Consider the following 6,881-nt stretch of genomic DNA (forward strand, 5'->3'; position numbering starts at 1 on the left):
TCACTGAAGTTTGCCCCTCAGTTTATTGGACCTTTCCATATCCTTCACTGGATTAACCCAGTGGCTTAGGCGTTGGACCTTCCTCCTAGTATGCGCATCTCAAATGTGTTTCATGTCTCCTTATTGAAACCGTTGGTCTGCAACCGATTTACCACCTCGGTGCCACGTCCTCACCCTATTCAGATTTGAGAACCATGAGGAGTATGAGGTACAATCCGTTGTTGGCATCCGTAGGTTCCGTGGGTGCATACAGTACTTGGTGCATTGGAAGGGGTACTGGTCCGGAGGAACGCTCCTGGGTTTCATCCTCCGATGTACATGCCCCTGTCCTCCACCGCATTCCATAGACGTTTTCCCCTAGAGCTGGTGGCCCTCCGAGGGAGAGGTGTATCTAAAACCTGTGGATAGCTATCAAGTCAGTGTTTCAGGAAGTTCCTGTCTTCTAGCAATTTGCTTTGTTTGAACATGAGCCATTTTAGTGCCAGCTTTAGGAGGCTGGTTTCCAAAGATGGCCACAAGGGGTTTGTGGATGTATAGCTTTGCACGGGTTATGCAGTTGTTGCCTTGTAAAAGAAAGTCTGACACCCATTAAAACACCTGTCAAAATGATTATTTCCCTGCTGCAAGGTGAATGTCTGAACCTTCACCTGTCAGGGTGATATTTCAGGTATTTATGCATTATGCATTATGTATTTATTTATGCAGTGTTTTTTTTTTTTTGCACTACAGCATCACAGAGGCTATTATAGGGGATACATTACAGTGAAACTCAATGATTAAATAGAGGAAAGGGTTGGATGAGAAATGCCAGTAGACACAGAGGAAGTTGTCAGAAAGGTAGGGGCAGGGAGGGAGATTTAGGGAACATTTAAGGTGAAAATATATATATATATATATATATATATATATATATATATATATTTTTTTTTTTTTTTTTCCTCTAGCTGCAGGATGCATAGAAGTACCAATATTTTTAACCACGGAGAGCTAGTTAAAAAGCTACTTAAAAATAAGAAGAGACTCCAGGTAGAGAGTGGGTGGAGCCCATTTTCCATTTCTTAACACGTGTCAAACACAATGCCGAGGGCCAAATCCAGCACACCAGGCCATGTCATGCGTTTTCTCTTGCAACTGCAGCACCCCTTTGTCTCAGCTTCCACCTTGTGCCAGCAGTTGACAGCAGAGAGGAGAACAGAAGATCCTGCACTTCTCTTTTCAGCTGTGGAGAGAATTGTCTCTGCCCCCTTGTTTCCACATCCCCTGCATTCAGCAGACTCTGGCAGCTGACTCCAGCCTTCCTCTAGACTCTGCACTTTCTGCCTCCCAGCTCTGCCCCTAGCTTATTCTCAGCAGTAGTAAGGTAAGGGAGGTGCACAGTGATGTAAGGGAGGTTTGGGGACTCCTAACATCTGCTTAGAATTATTATGAGAATAATACAGTTATATTACAGTTAAGAAGGAGGGTCACACACCACAGATATAATGTACAAAAAACTTTATTGGACACTTCTCAGACAGAACACAGATACAACTGGCCTTTTGAGGGCAACAATAATGCTGATGCAGCTCGCAATGAAATTGAGTTTGACTCCCCTGTCTAAACATATCAGAAGGCTCTGACATACTCAGGAATGGGGTGGAAAATAGTCTGTGGGGATTTCCTGCCAGTGAACCTCAAGCTAAATTCTCTTTTAGCTCGTGCACAGCATATTTTCAACTGTTGAAAGCAAATGGGAGATATATTTCAAAGTTGCATAAATGCACTTTTACATCAAATATGTAGCAGAAATTGCATTAAAAAAGAAGTTGAATTCTTTTATTAAAAGAATAATACAAACTGAAATTTGAGGGACAAAGCAGACCAAGAACACAAAATGGGAACTAGCCAACTGGACCAAAATTACACAAAGCAATAAAGAATAGAACACTACTGGTAACAAGGCTGGCAGAAGCAGCATGCATTGACAAAGTGATCAAACAATATTCTAGAAGTAGGGGAATAATTAGACAAGTAGATCAGGGACAGGTGGATATAGGTGGGACATAAAAGGCATGACAGGTATCCAAAGCACAGTAGTCAATCACAGAGGAAATCTGCCACAATGCCTGTTGCTGTAGGTGCTCCATTTAGAAAAGATCTTGAACATGAAGAAAAACTGAAGTATTTTTCTTTAACATACATTGAGTAATTCTTAGACATTTGGGTTATACTGCTCTCTTCAGGGGGTTTGGATATTGGCAAGCAAAAAAACAAGCAAAAAAAAAAACAATCTTTAATCCAGTCCCCGAATAAACCAACTCTAGCCGACATGTCCTAGTTTTTTGCTAGTGTTCTAGAGGGTTGGATGCTTTTCCTCAACTCTACAGAGAAAAATTCGAAATATCAATTTGCTCTTTTTATTTTTATTCTATTTTGTGTTTTCTTTATTTAAAATTTTCCAAAGATATAGATATTTTAAGTGACTTAAATCAAAATGTCAACAAATTGTGCTTTGAGCTAGTCTTCACACAGCAACTATCCAGATAAGCCATACCTGGACAGCACTGGACCAAAGGTTATGAATGTAGCCTGGAATGAGGCCTTCGGGTACGGGGCTTTGCATTGTTGCCCTTTTCATACCTTTGTGTACTGTACTAGTTAGCTCCAGGTCCAGAGCTGTGGCACAGCCTCTGGCATGACCCAGTCTCAGAAGTCTCAAATACTAAGTAAGACTCTCCAGTCTGAAACACTGGGAGCTACCTCATAGTTGCTACTTTAGGGCACCATTTTAAATTCCACCATATTACACCAGTGACAGTTAGCGCTAAGGGATCTTATTACTGACATCATCCACTAGGTGGAATTTTACATATGCATACGCCACATTGTTTTTCCCATTATTCAGTCTACAAGAAACATCTTCCTGCTCCTCTTCTTGTGAAGTGCTTTGTGGATCATCCGCTCATCTGCATATTCTGCTCTCTTTTATATTTTACAAAAAAAATGGGTATTATATTGTGTTTGTGTGCACTAAAATTCTGTATGACATAAACAATTGCAACACCCACAAGTTTATTCTCTAGGGTCTATGCTTAAAATATATATGTGTAGAAACAGAACGAAACTCTGGATAGCCGCACTCCGGATTGTGTAAAAATTAGATGCCTTTATTTCTTCAAAATGCAAGTGCAAAACTCCATTGAACAAAACATCACAGCAAAAAGAGAACAAAAAAAGATTTTTGAATAAAATTTCTAACGCGTTTCACGCTACAAACAGCGCTTACTCATAGGGAAGCTTAAGATGAGTAAATAGGTAGTAGGTAAGTAACCAGTTGGAAACTACTAATAGACAGGTGAAAGTAACTGTCACTTAACAGATAGGCTGTGATTAGTGAGATTAAAAGCTAGCGGTCTTTTTTTTTTAATTTTTACTTTAAGAGGACTCCTGAAAATGTTTTTTTTAATAATATTTCTATTTTATTGTAGATGCAAACCTTTGCCTACAAATGAGCTATAAACTGCATGCCAAATAGAGTAAGTCAAAAGCTCCTCTTATCCAGATTGGAGGTAAGGCAGCTATAAACAACATATACATGTTCCGAAAAGGCAAATGTTTTGAAAATGGATATTGGCAAATTAACAGTCTTACTAAAATCTAGCAACTTTACTTTTAGACTGAACTTCCTCCACGTAACATTAGAATGTGAAGAATTCCTACTTCAGAGCTGTTTCTGCCATGAAGTTCACTAGAGTTTTCCAGTAGACTCCGTAAACATCGTCCTGGTATGCTGCCAGCTAGTAGGTACATTGGAAACTCCAAACCCTGCAAACTAGCAGTTCAACAAACAGGAGTTCCTAAGACTACCACTCACACTGTAGGCAATGAGAAATTCCCAACTTTTCTGAAAACAGGCTGAGCTGCAACAAATCAATCAAATCTCATTTTAATCATTCTGACATAATATAAAATTCTTGCCCCACACACTCTGTAGACTGAAAAATGTATGATAGATAAAAGAAAAAATGTTTCGAAGTCTTTTATGAACAATGCTTTATAACTCCTTGGGCCCCATTTTAGAGAACCCGTTAATGTAAGATACAGGTTATCTCTTTGTAACATTCCCAGTAATGTAAAATGTAAGTACAGTAATTATACAGAAATTGGGACACTACAACACTACAAGCTTAAAGGAGAAGTACGGCCAAAACTTGTTTGGCTGTACTCTCCTGTGGATCACCAAAGTGCAGTTTGTTTTGTACACCTATGACCCATTTTCAGCAGACACAGAGCTGAAGTCTGCTGTCGGCTGACGTCACAGAGCCAGTCCGGGCTGGGGAAAGATTATGGGAATATGGTTGGGATCCACCCAGGAGCCTGGACTGACAGCTGGCTCAGTCTCTGAGTGAGCCGCTGAGAGCCTGGGCCAGCTACTCTCGCCCCCTCCACAGCCCAGAACTCTGTTGAGCACAGGGGAGGAGGAACAGAGCAGAGAGCTAGTGACTGCCTGCTCACGAAGCACTAAGAACTGAGTGATCAGCAGTGCTTGATCGCTCGGGTTCTGTCTTAGAACCAGTGGGGGACAGCTGCAGCATCGTACCAATGCTGCATCAACCAGAAAAAAAAACATACTGTATTTCACTATTAAAGTATATGAAAAACAAAAATGTAATATGTTGCAGCTTGCCATCCCTTAGATGTGGTAGGCCTCATGCACATGAGCAGCGAGAGGCTAGAAATATGCTCTTTGTAAAATTGGTAGTGTTTATCCCAGATGCAAAAAGTATTGGGGTGCACTGTAATACATATCCATTGGCATAGTTTATTGGAGCGCCATTTAGAATGAACAGCCATGGATTATAGTATCACATGAAATACGTGACTTCAGTGCAATCCTTTGTGACTTTCGGAAAAGTTTTGAATACAATTCCAGCGTCTTCACAGCACCAGTTAGCTATTTCAACTTCTTCACTTCTGCACACTTGTCCCCCACACCCCCACAAAAAATCTACCATAGTTAGAAACATCAATTTTTACTGAATGCGCTGCAGCCACATACCATATAAAATTCCAAGCTAATTTAATCTTGTAATGCTTATATTTTCTGACAGTTATCTTGACAGTTCTCCTTAAAAAAAAAAAATCACTGGCACATATACACTATATTGCCAAAAATATTGGTTACGCCTGCTTTTACTCGCATATGAACTTTAATGGCCTCCAAGGGTTCAATATTGAACCTACCTTTTGCAGCTATAACAGCTTCAACTCTTCTGGGAAGGCTGTCCACGAGGTTTAGGAATGTTTCTATGGGAATGTTTGACCATTCTTCCAGAAAAGCATTTTTGAGGTCAGGCACTGATGTTGCATAAGAAGGCCTGGCTTATAGTCTCCACTCTAATTCATCCCTAAGGTGTTCTATCAGGTTGAGGTCAGGACTCTGCGCAGACCAGTCAAGTTGCTCCATCCAAAACTCGCACTGTCCATGGAACTTGCTTTGTGCACTGCCCCAAAGCACCCATCCTCCCATGTTGAGGACATGTGACCTGGTATGGTTTGGGGGGCACTCTTTCACTCCCCCTTTCCTGACCTCCCTGGCTGCATGCTCGAAAAAGGGTCTGGTATGGATTTCGGGGAGAACCCCATGCTGTTTTTTATTTTAATTTTGGTGTGGTATGGACTGGGGGAAAAGGGAGGGGGGTGAACACATGACGTTTTTTCAGAATTGTCTATTGCCAGCATTGTTTTATTTTCATTTCAGCCGTCAGTGGGGAGGCCAGCTGACGAATCAGTTGTTAAGGACGCAGCGGTCGGCTTCCCAGCCCCCTGCTTAACCAGGTATTCTTCACACAGAATTCGAATTGGACAATTATTTTTCGACTGAATCTGAATTTCAATCATTTTAAAAATGTGGAATTCATTAGAAAATGAATAAACAAAATGAAATTTTACGAAAACTAAACAACATTTAACGAATTTCGAAACCACACTGAACGAATTTCCAAAACAAAACAAGTTTAGAAACATAACTAATACATACAAAATGAAACACATTTTAATGCTCTGCACATGTCTACTTCAAGATGTCCGTCTGTAGCATGCACTAAAAAAAAGTGGCTTATTTGAGAACATTTATGGCTTTCTTTGATTTAGTTATCACTCAGTTATCAACCATCCTCTCTATATCTGAAGAAGTTTCATGAAGAAGTAATCCCTCTTAAAGATGTTTCGCAGCTCATGTGAAACTCATACAAAAGAAAGGAGGGGGGAAGGGTTTCCCAAAGAGTTCTTCAAAAAGGAGCTATCAGTATTCACAAATAAAAAATGACTTTATTGAAAAATCCACATAATGACATTTTATAAATGTATAAAGAAACCAAACCTCCACAACATACATATAAAATAGACCACAAACAGATATACAGATATGGCCACCACAAACAGATATACAGGCCTCTCTAAGACCCCTTTCACACCAGGGCGTTTTGCAGGCGCTATAGCGTTAGAAATAGCGCCTGCAATCCGCCCTAAAGAAGCTGCACCATATTGTGTACACTACACTACACTACACTACAGCGGTGCGCTGGCAGGACGTCAGAAAAAAAGTCCTGCCAGCAGCTTCTTTGGAGCGGTGAAGGAGCGGTGTGTTTACCGCTCCTCCACCGCTGCTCCCCATTGAAATCAATGGGGCAGCACTGTAATACCTATTGCGGCGTATTCCCGGGTGGTTTTAACCCTTTCTCGGCCGCTAGCGGGGCGCTTTTACCACAAATCCGCCGCAATTCCGGCGGTAAAACGCAATGGGCGGTGTGGTGTGAAAGGGGTCTAATATCATGCACAGCTGAGTCTCTGTGTTGGATCCTGATTTCATACAGAATTAGGGTCGGTTCACACTGGGACGA

This window comes from Lithobates pipiens, unplaced genomic scaffold (genome assembly GCF_037356315.1).
Source record: "Lithobates pipiens isolate NorthernLeopardFrog02 unplaced genomic scaffold, aLitPip1_a1.2 Scaffold_23, whole genome shotgun sequence".
NCBI classification, from domain to species: domain Eukaryota; kingdom Metazoa; phylum Chordata; class Amphibia; order Anura; family Ranidae; genus Lithobates; species Lithobates pipiens.